This window comes from Lactuca serriola, chromosome 2, assembly GCF_051521515.1.
Source record: "Lactuca serriola cultivar US96UC23 chromosome 2, Lser_US96UC23_V15, whole genome shotgun sequence".
NCBI lineage: Eukaryota > Viridiplantae > Streptophyta > Magnoliopsida > Asterales > Asteraceae > Lactuca > Lactuca serriola.
In genome coordinates, this window is record NC_136409.1 from 194,289,050 (window position 1) to 194,301,583 (window position 12,534).

General features: G+C 37.6%; 1 pseudogene; it reads left to right on the forward strand.

The window, feature by feature from the left end:
- Positions 1 to 1,865: 1,865 nt before the first annotated feature.
- LOC145087940 (fasciclin-like arabinogalactan protein 11 pseudogene) lies at positions 1,866 to 2,958 on the forward strand (annotated as a pseudogene).
- Positions 2,959 to 12,534: the final 9,576 nt, after the last annotated feature.

Below are 12,534 nucleotides of genomic sequence, written 5' to 3' on the forward strand. Positions count from 1 at the left end.
CTACATTCTTTTCCTTCGAAAAGGACTTTAAAGAGACATGAAAATTTTATCCAATCTTTAAAAGCATTTATCTATGCATATAATGATTACAATCGTTTACAATTGATAACTCAAATTCATAATCACAATTCCAAACCATATTTCATAAAAGAAGAAAAAATAATTTTCAAATAACAAACTCCTTCAAACTCATTAAAATAAAACAAATTACATGGTAAATATAAATCAATTCAAATGACTCTTTAAATTAAGTGAATGGTTACTTAAAGTAATAAAATAAATCATCCCATTGAATTAGATATTAAAATACTAATAGTATATTAACCGTTTCCAAAACACTAGTAGATAGATTAGCCCACTAAACTAGTCCAATGATATAGCCCAATCCATTAAGGGAAACCAACAATACACCCTATGGCCTGTTGGCCTGTCGTATTTCGCACTAGATGTTTTGGTCATTGGTGTTGTTTGATAAAGGAGGATGACAAAGATAAGGTGTGTTGTTCATAAAACAACCATTACGTTTAGGACTGGGCAAAGACTAAAGCACTAAAGTTAAACGCAATAACGAAAGAGAAAAAGAAGCCACAAAAAGTTGAAACGGATTACGGATAAGAAGTAAGAACATGGGTTACTTACTTCTCTTAAACATTTTATCAAACATCCTCAAGGCATTAGATGTTGATATCTCGTATTTTGCAAAAAAAAAAAAATTGTTAATTCAAGAAAACATAAATCATTGTTCACAAACCAACCATATGGTGGAACAAATAGGTTTGGTTGCAAAGATAGTTATCATGTTAAAAATTATATGTAAAGACTTGTATTCATCATTTATTGTGTGAAAAACACCAACATTATCGAATAATACGGTATCATTGTTACTAAAAAAAGTTATGTAAACACATTTTTCTTAAAAAATTAATTGAGCGAATGCGAATCCTATAAGTTGGTTAGACGAAACATATCAGTTATCACAATATAATAGTCTATTATTATAAATGTGTGGCCCTTCTCATGATATCTAACTTTTGTGTTTCCCATTTTCCTAAGCAAAGTATATCTATAAAGTTGGTCCCTTTATAATTAAGTTCTTGAGAGGATGTTTTAATAATTTAATCCCACTAATTTCCAAATAAAACGACAATAACCAACTATCATCATTTCAGAAAAAAAGGAACTATTCATTTATATCAAGACAATCATATACACATGAATAAATATATAATTGTAAATTTGTAATGCTTTATACTGATGCTATTTAAAACAAGTCGTGTAACCAAGTTTTCTGAGTTTTACAATTGCTAAGATTTGAGATAAGCAATCATATTGCACTCATGATCGAGTCAAGCAAGTAAATAGTAATGCGTATAAAACCAAAAACTTTATCGGACTTTGATATTAATCATATTATGTAGCAAAATATAGCAAACATTATAATAGAAAACAATATATGCAGCATAGCTTTAAAAGATAATAGAGTGTACATGCCTACATTGAAGACAAGTACATGTTATATATACGAATACCAAATCATACAAATTAAAGTAAAATTTTACATTGAGGTTGGAATTACTTTGACTAACCAAGTGATTTTTCTACACCCTTATTTTTTAAATTTATCGTATTATATAAAAAAATATAGCTATTATAATTAATATTAATATTATAAAGAATTTATATTTGAAATTACAATTGAACTAAAATTGCAACTTATTACCAAACTTAAAAGTTTTAAACATCTCCAGCTAGAAATAGCCCCATCTCACCCAACAATTACTCCACCCCCACCCTCCACCCTACCCCACCCTCACCATATATAAAAAATCATCGCTTATTCCATTATATGTCACTCCTTAAGTCTAAGAATTCATTTCTTCCAAAAAGTGAAACAAAATGACATCGCATTTTCAGCACTCCTTCCAGTTCTTGCTACTAATCAGTATCACCCTTCTATGCACCACCATCACCACCACCATAGCTCAGTCAGCACCACCTCCCGGACCACCAGGTCCGACTAATATCACCAAAATCTTGGAAAAAGCCAGCCAATTCACCACCCTAATCCGTCTTTTTGCCATAACAAAGGTAGGTGACCAAATCAACACCCAACTCAACAACTCCAAACAGGGCATGACTGTATTCGCACCCACAGACAACGCCTTCTCCAGCCTCAGCGTCGGCACTCTCAACTCTCTTTCCGATCAACAAAAGGACGAATTGGTTCAGTTCCATGTCATTCCCACATTCATCTCCACCTCACAGTTCCAAACCCTTAGCAATCCGTTGAGGACACAGGCCGGAGATAGTACCACTTATAACTTTCCGTTAAATATTACCACTTCCGGCAACCAGGTGAATCTAACCACCGGCGTTGTTAATGCCACGGTGGCGAATGCAATTTACACGGACGGTTCACTTGCTGTGTATCAAGTGGACAAGGTGCTTTTGCCCATGAGCTTGTTTGGTCCGCAACCTCCTGCAGCCGCTCCAGCACCTGAACCACTGAAGGATAAGAAAAAGAAATCCGGAGACGAGGATACTACGGCAACCAGCGACGGTAAGGCTAGTGCCAACTCCGTCGGGAGAATAGGTTTACGTCGGGACTTGCATGGCTTGACTGCGGGAGCGATCGCTATCATCATAATGTTTTATTTGTAACAGATGGTCTCGATTATGCCACATCCTAATGTAGACGGTTGTTGATCCATTCCCTTTAAATGGTGTTTTTTTTGGGTGATTGTACCTATCTTCTATTTCGTACCGGGTTATATTTGTTGAAATATATACTACTAAGATTGAAATAAACTTTCGGTTTTTAAAATTTATAAAAAGTTCATGTACGATCAAGGTTCTAAAAGACGTGAGGTGTAGCATGGCAGCAAGACCCAACTTCAACCTTTACGAGCCAAAGAAAACCTTTAACATTTTTCAAGGCGTGATGTAAGACAACGATTTTGTATTAATTTATAATTATATTACCATATAAATATAGATTTATATAAACTATAACAGGTTTTTAGAAGTGTTGCATCAACTAATGATAAAAAACTAACAGCAAACCAAAGTTCTAAATAGCGTTAGACGTTACTTGACGGAAATGTCAAACCTCAAGTTTTTACGAGCCGTAGCGAGTCATGTTGTAACATCCCAAAAATTTCAACCAATTAAAGCTTTTCAAAACAACCTATTTACTAATAAAAGTGTATACAAAGACATTGTTTCCAAAAACATTATTTAAAACCAGTGTCCCCCAAGATCAATGACATAAAATTAGGATGTGTACGGTCACGCTATTGCCTTGCCACAATTCTATGAAGTACCTGAAACCATAACCAAAACTATAAGCACAAAGCTTAGTGGGTTCCCCCAAAGTACCAACACAAAAACAGATAACATATACAAAATAACAGCATGCAATGAGTTCACAGCTAAAAGACTGGATTACCCCTGAGCCCACAGTATGAGTCTGACTTGCCTATCAGTCGCACAGCTCATATCTGGCTTGCTCTCGAGCTCACAACATAAGTCTGGCTTGCCCTTGGGGCCCACAGCTTATGGTTGGCTTGCTCCCTCAGTCATCGGACTGGAATACTAATGTTTAGCCCTCAGTACGAGTCTGGCATACCACCCGGTCCTCAGCTCGTATCTAGAATGCCACTGAGCCCTCAGTATGTGTCTGACTTTCCTTACTTGGCTATCAACTCATATCTGGAATACTAATGTTTAGCCCTCAATACGAGTATGACATACCACCCAGTCCTCAGCTCGTATCTGGAATGCTATTGAGCCCTCAGTATGAGTTTGGCTTGCCCTACCTGGCCCTCAGCTCATATCTGGAATGCTCCAGGGTTTGTTGGCTACAACACAAAGCAGTACAACCTCACCCCAACCCACACAATATGTCGACATATAACATATAATATCATACACAAATAAACAGATAATATCATAGGTAGTCTTACAAATTTACCAGACCAACATATCGACAACTAGAATAATCATGCATATCTAAACCATACTCAACATATTAGAGGATAACAACTATTAAACCAAAGGCCCGACCTTGGTGCCTTCTGTTGGATTAGTGTCTAAGTCCATAACTATTTTGGTATGTACTTGACCCGATGGTGCATGATCCTTTTGGGTTGCCTTCACCAAAGCAACTTGATAAGATGAATTATGGAGAGAAAGGATTAATTATGATTTATTAATATATTATGAGAATAATACATTAAAGGAGAAATCATATTGTTTAATTAATATTAGTCAAGAATTAATAAGAATTAAGTTTGTGACTAAAAGAGATTAATTAAACTTAAGGGACTAGAACTGTCAATTGTATGATAGTTGAATATTGAGCTAATGGACTCCATATTAAAGGGGTGGACGAATTCTAAGGGGAAACCCATTAGAAATCGTTCTAGGCCTTTAAGGAAAGGAGTCCATGGGTTGCTTAGGGCTTAAGCATCCAAATTAGGGTTTCCTTGTTAGATAACCCTAATAGCCTCGCTATTTAAAGAACCCTTATGCACCAAAAATATGGGGAAGTAACTCCTTAGGGTTTCCACACGTTTTGGGCAACCTCCTTCTATTCTCTTCTTCATCCTCTTGCTCTTGGTGTTTGTGAACCATTAGAGGAGTGACATTTGTGACTCTAAGCTTTCTAAAGTCATTACAAGGAGGATTTGAGATTGTTATTGCTACATAACAATCAAGGTATGATCTAAACCGTAATTTATATGTTATATTGATTATCATATGCTAGATCTAGGGTTTATAGTCTTGGATAACTTGCATGTACAATAGAGAAACCTAGATCCAAGCATTAGGGTTTGTAGAGCACATAGGATGTTCTTATAGCTAAAACCCATCAGTGGTATCAGAGCCTTGATTGGTTTCTATTGTATTGATGCCTTGTTAATTTGTTCATGCTTGAAAATTTTGATTTTGTGAGTCTGTCTGATGAACTCGGCGAGTCCTATTGTGGACTCGGCGAGTAGGCCCCTACTCGGCGAGTCCATAGGGGTACTCGGCGAGTTCGAGCGTCAGAAAGAGGGGATTTCAGGATTTCTTGCTGTTTTACTCATGGATACTTGCCTTATCTGTTTTAGATCATTAAAATCTGATTTTATACATATTTATGAGTATATCCTTGATTAAACAAAAGATAATTACCAATTGATTAGATAATAACTTCCTTATATGATAAAGTTTGATTATTTGTATTAATTGGGTAACTTATTTTGCAAGAAATTGAAATTAGGTCAAATATAGATAATGATAAGATTAATTGTTTAATTTATATTATTTGTTATTTGATCCTTGTGTTATGAAAAGTTTCAATTTTCCCCTTTAGGTTTTATAGTTTAAATTTGAACTTAAAAGTTTTGTTTTGAAATTTAAATAGTTGAAACCCTAATGTTTTGAAAAGGTTTCAAAACTTGCCCTCAAGTTTTGGAATTTAAATTTTGATTAAAAGTTTGATTTTGATGTATATTTAAATTCTAAACCCTAATGTTTTGAAATGTTTCAAAACTTACCCTCAAGTTTTGGAATTTAAAAGTTGATTAAAAGGTTTAATTTAGGAATGTTAAATTCTAAAACCCTAGTATTGTTTTGAAAAGTTCATATAACACCCTTATGGTTTTATTAATTAATTAAGGTGTATAATTAAAAGAGATTTAATAAATCCATATAGTTTTTGGTTTACATTTAATTAAAGGTATAATTTTTTTAAATTAGACCAACTGGTATTTTAAAAGTATAAAATACACCCTATACTATATATAACATTAAAAGTCTAACATTATATATATGTATGAGTAAAAGTCTGTCTTACCGTTAGTAGGCCTCATTCACGAAGCTGGTCTATAAGGGGTGTTTAAGGAAATTGCCTATAAAATGGAGATTGAATGGGTATCCACTCTTACCCACCGCACTCTTGACTAGTGGAGGGTCGTTAGCCGAACGGGTCGGATAAGACACAAACCTTCCATTATAAGTATAATGAAGTACAAAAGTAACTAAATGTTTTACAAATTCCCAATCTTAGTTACTTAGGCAAAAGTGAATTGATGCAATTCCATGAAATTACACTTTGTGCCATTGCGAAGACGCTAGTGGAGCGTGTGTGGTTTACCGACACACTAAATGGTTCTAAGCAAGGGTAGCAAAGGGTGACTCAATGTTTGTCATAGTTCGGTGGAGCGTGTGTGGTTTACCGGCACACCGAATAGATGACTGTAACATGTGGGGGCACCATGTAAGTTTGCATGGTTATTCACACCTGCTTTGTGATCCTCGGCATCCCAGTCACAAACTAGAGGGGCATATTGTGACAACCCAAGTTTCTTCCGTTACATTACCCCGTTACCGTTAACGGAATATTCCAGTTTATAAAAGTCCCGTTAATTGAAGGTCGCCAAATAAATAAATGATTATATATTTATATTTTTTATGTCGTTAAAGTCGTAATAAAATAAATGAAACGATTTCTTTACATTTCCATGTCAATTTGGGAAAAAGTTAAATTTTATTACGTCCACTAAATCGGGTGCGACCAAAAGCCCCCGTATAACGGCAGTATCGGTTAGATTCCCACTGAGCTTCAACTCCAACCCATATATAAGGGGGAATGGACTTCATTCCACCCCTTTTCACTCTCTCTCTCTCTATACTCTCTCTCTAGGCTCGTTTTCGACTCCAAAACCACAATTTCCGACTCCTAAACGTAAGACCTTCAACCCTAACTTGTTCTATGTGTGCATTATTGCCTTTTTAGCCTAAAAATCACATGATTGAGACATTAAAAAGGAGTTTACAGCCTAAGAGCTTCCTTAGGCCGTAAACACCCAAAAGTGGCCAAAATGACCCAAACTTGTCCCGTTGAGCCTAGGAACCAATTAAGGAATTTGTCTAGGAGTGTTTAATCATCAAAACACAAGATTTTAGGGCATAAAAGAGAGTTTACGGCCCAAGCACATGCTTAGGCCGTAAACACCTCTTAAACTTGTAAAAATGCCCCAAAAACACTCCCAAACCACCCTTAGGCTTAATACATAAATTAGGGGCTAGCTATTTAGGGTTTGGAACATTTAAACACAAGGAAATATGGGGTAACTTGGAGTTTACGGCCCAAGAAAGTGCCTAGGCCGTAAACACCCCTAAACTATGTCAAATGATGGTTTGTGTCCCTCCCAAATGGCCTTATACTTCATTATAAATTACTAGAAGTGAAATAGGGACTTTAAACTTCCATAAAATCAAGGATTAGGAGTTCACGGCCGTGACCTCCCATAGGGGTGGTTCATGGGCCGTAAACTCCCATTTGGACCCTTTAAACCCCTTAAATCCACACATACAAATTAGATTTGGACCTAGAATAATTCCACAAGCAAGATAAAGCCTTAAAACACCCTAGAAACCCCTCACCATGAGTTTACGGCTGTAAACTCATGGGGAGTTGTCCATGGGCCGTAAACACCATAAAGTGAGTTTACTCTTGGAGAGTAAACTCCATTCCTAAGCCATTCACACCCTTAAATGTTACCCGGGACACCCCAAACACTTAACCAAAGTGTTTTCCGCTCTTTAGGGTGCGTATACTTGTTTGATTAGTATTAAATGTACTAATTGTATGTGAACATATGTTATCATATGTTAAATAGGTCAATAAGTGTGTCCAAGTCTTTAATTGAAATCGAGCACCCAACCGGCACCTTCGTCGGATCCACTTACACCAGGTGAGTTCATACCCCTGAATGAACCTTTTAAATGTTTTTACATGTTTTATAGGGGGGGGGGAATACAAGTTAAACATGCCAGTTATCATGTCAATCACATGTGATTGATAACCCGCATGTACAAAGATTTACCACAATGTAAACTGTTTTACCAAGTAGGACACTATAAATGGTTTTCTAAAAAGGTCTTCACTTGTTCAAACCCTTACTTATACTGCTTTATCAAAGTTCATTTTAAACTGATTTATGAAAGGTTTCCAAGGAAATCCTTAAGGTTTTCAAACTTATTTTAACAAAGAACACCAAATTATGATTTTCTTAAGTATAAAGGTTTTTCAAGGTTTTCAACAAAGTTCTCTTTCATATCGTATACTCTTACTTATTAGACACCGCTGTTTCATTTCACTTAGTTTGAACTCCTACTTGATAATGCCTCCACTTCGTGGTACACTTATATTTGGTAACGCATATACATCATGGTCCAGTTATTCACACACTATTCATTTATACATCTCGACTCGGTTATTCACACACTGTCGTTTATACATCTCGACTCAGTTATTCACACACTGTTCATTTATACATCTCGACTCGGTTATTCACACACTGTTCATTTATACATACGATTCGGTTATTCACACACTGTACGTTTATACATACGATTCGGTTATTCTACACTGTACGTTTCCACTTGTTACACACTTAGTCGAAGTTAGATGTATGTCTGTGCTTGTATAGGTGCATATAATTAATGATTGAAGGACTTAGGAAAGCTTGTCCGCCCTACTTCCTTTTCTTCGTTGAGATGTGGTCTGGTGGGATCGGATGGCCGTCCGAAGGTCGTTTGATTCATTAGTTATATATTATGTATATGAGCATAGACATATAGGTTTACTCTAGTCAGTCCAGTTAGGAGTCTCTACCTCTAATTCAGCACTTACCTATGAAACCCACTACCCACTATTAGGGATGCATCTTCGGGACACAGCCTTCTCCGTTGTCTAGTTGGTAACCAGAGTCTCCTGTAGGGAGAGCGGACATTGTGTGTATAGATCTATACGGAATTGACACCCCCGCACCCTGACTGCTAGCTACAGTCCACGACCCACCAAGCCAAGGGGTGACAAATGTCATATTTTATAGACGCTTGTAGGGCGTCAGATACTCTAGTGTCGGTTAGTATGGTTACGAGTATCCCAGGTTACCTTATAATTCCTGGCCTTAAGGTAACGGTATTTTACCAGCAATTTACACTGTATGCTGGGAAATCCAGGTCGGTTAGTATGGTTAAGACTGAGCCAGGCTTGTCGTTCATTCGATACTCTCCTGGAGTCTATGATTCCTTTGCCTTAGTCAGCAGTCCTCACTGCTGAGGCATATGTTTTTCCCTGAATTCTCCTACTTTCTTAATAATCAAATTCTGTATTTTGATAATGATAGTGATTAAGGGAAAACTACCTTTTTACCACATAACTCCGTCCAGTCTTGGTAGAAGACTGCTTTTATTAAAGAAAATATAGGATTTTCTGGAAAAGACACTAATGTAATAGAATACACTGAAACTACCACTTTTATTAAAGTTATTTGAATAAAATGACACTAAATACTTATGAACTCACCAACATTTGTAAAAATGTTGATACTCGCTTTTCAAATAACTTGTATTCTCAGGTTAGCATTAGACAGGTACATCCCCGGAGCTGTTGATGAAGATAGCTTAGTGCCATGCTGTACTTACTTATATTTACTTGTATTACTTTGATGTATTGTAATGTAAACCATGTAAACTATTACTATTAATGCAATGTTTTGTTGTACTTTGATTACTATAATGCATTTGTTGTGATACTTGACATGACGTCATCCACCCTAGAATGTTTCCGCCGTTCCGGTTTTGGGGTGTGACAGATTGATATCAGAGCATTGTTTATAGTGAGCTAAGTATATCAATTCATAAAAGATATACAACCTATAAATACAAAGGGATAAAACACTCTGACCAAGAATTATACTTTAAAATATAATCATATTTTACCAAAGTATAAGAACATCCAGAACCTAAACACTCGAACAAAAGTATCACAAGAAGAACGATAATAAAAGTCTTCGGATGTTGAGCATTACCGTGCAGTTATGTAATCGTAAGCTGGAATAAATGTAACCTGATCAACTACATTTATTCGAGATGCGATGAACGTGTGCTTGGGATTGATAGTGGTGTTGCAACAGTTCTGAAACTTACCAACTAGGAATGTTAGAGCCAAACATGAAGTTAAAATACTATAGGAGTATTTTAGAACACTAAAAGACTAACAATAATCCCATAATCATAATCAGAAGATAAGAATCAAACAAGAAATTAAAATACCATAGGGGTATTTTAGGATCCATAACTAACCTTGTGTGAAGAACTAAAAAGATCCTTATTGATATACCTACAACTACAGAGGGTATACTCCCAAGGTTATATATAATAAGGATCCCATAGGCTAAGAATGTGTGGTTTCGCTCTACTTCCTTTTCCTCGTTAGGATGTGGATCTAGAGTAGTATCACATATTCGAAGGCCTATCGGATCTAAGCTATATATGATTTGTATACCCTGTGTAATCGTAGCAGGACTCAATATGGATCATCCAGTGAAATGTTAATAATCTCTTAGGATTATTTAGACATTTCCATTCTCGCGCGAACCCTGTAGAAAACCCTAACCACTTCAGTGTTTGAAAGAAGAGTTGATGCAGACCCAGAAGAGGTTCATTGAGAAGATTTCCTGTTCGGAAATAAATGAACTGGGTTGAGACTATTGAATTCACCAAGTGCCTATATCTTTTAGGGACATCGGTGAGAAATTCGCCTAAACTTCGGAGATTCCCAGTCATCCATCATGAAGTGATGACACCCAGAGTCGGAATCAGGAGGAAGGCGGAGTAGAAATTCAATATGTCCATACGAGGAGAGAACCCTAGGTAACTACCCGAAGGAAACCAACGCCGATTCCAATCAAAGATACGAGGCAGAAAGAGGGAGCCAATACATGGAACCCAAGAAGTGTCTTACCCTCGTGTTCGTCACGCTAATACACCCTTAAAATAATGCAATATAGTGAGTTAGTGATTACACTACTCACGCTATGTGTTAGGTAAATCGTCGTTTCCCGTTGCCAGTTACACGATTAGAGCGGATCCCCGCACCTCTATTGAGGATATTTAGCCATAAGTCTTTATAAACCTCTCTTTCCGCGGTGTTCGTTCCGAACTGTTCTCAAATCTTTCCAGGCCGGAGAGTGAAACCTTCCCAGTATAAAGGTAACGTAGTAGGAACGACTCGCATCTTATGGCCTTTCTCCGATACTCATACTCCTACCTTGATTTCCAGGACTACATCATAGGGATGTAGGTCGACACTCAGACAACCAGTACCCGAGGCATGGGAAAGATTTATGCCTAATGCAGTCGGGACAGATATATCCAGGGTTAGCCATCGTCTCTCATTATCTTGTATCCCTTTCCATGTAGGAAAAACCATGCCACCAAAGAAGCGTAACCAGTCCGCAAGCAAGAGACCTACTCTTTTATTCGATAAAGCTACGTTCCAAGCTGTAGTCTCAGCAGCCGTAGCAGCTGTCATGGCTCAACTGAATGCTAACAACGCCAATGTTAGTAAGAGCCCTATCGGAAATTCCAATCCTAGTAGTGGACAGCAGCAACCAACCTCTGCATACCCAGCCGCCCAAGAACCTCACTCAAATCCACTGAAGAGAAAGATCAAGATCGAGGAGGGAAGTACCTCGGCTCAAGGACCTTCCGAAGGGCAACGAGCTGAGATGGTCAAATTCCCTACCAACCCTTCCATCCCTACACCTAGGAGACCATACTTAGGAAACCTTCCCCATTGCAGCAAGTGCAGCTACCATCATCATGGTGTCTGCCGGAAGCTCTATTGTTCTAGGGGCCACATGTTGGGGCATACTGCTCGCGCCTGCAGAACCCCGGTTGAGTTCATTACATCAACCACCAATGTGGCGACCCGTACAGTTTGCCACCTATGTGGTGAAGTGGGACACTTCAAGAAGGACTGCCCAACCGAAGGGAAAGACAAAGACACAGGAGGAGTCTAACACTAATGCTTAGGGAGAAGCATCAAGGAACCTGGTAGATTTTTGGTACGTCTCTCGATCCCAGATAACTAACCGAGAACATAAAAAGGCTAATTCAAATATAAATACTTCCCCAATAAGGCGAAAGTCACAGCACTGTTATAAAATTAAAAAAATTCATTAGGTAAAACTATAATGGCTAAACATATACGTTACGACCATGTATAGTTAAGATGGATAGACCTAGAGTGAGTGAATGCCGCCTCATTTCCTGTTCCTCGTTTGGTTGTGGATTTAGGGCGGAGTCGCTCAGTCAACAGTCCTCCCCACCTTAATTATACATGACTAGTATATGTTAGGCGGTTATAGAAATGCCCTGTGAGAATCCATTCATGAAAAGATACTCTACTCGGAAACACTTAGGACTCTCTATAGTTCCGCGTCGACTCTATCGGTCCAAGTATCCGCGGCAGTGATACACAAGACGAAACCCGAGACGCCTAGAACTTATGTGCCTGTTCAGCACATGACTCTATCGATCCTCATTTTATATTATGTCGAGGTATGCAAACTTCGACGACTCTATCGATCATGGTTTGACGTAGTGCAACCATGTGTACATCCTTAGTGCTGTGTAAAAAGAACTTTCTCTGTAGCCATGTCGGAAAATAAAGGTTCTTCCGAACCTAAA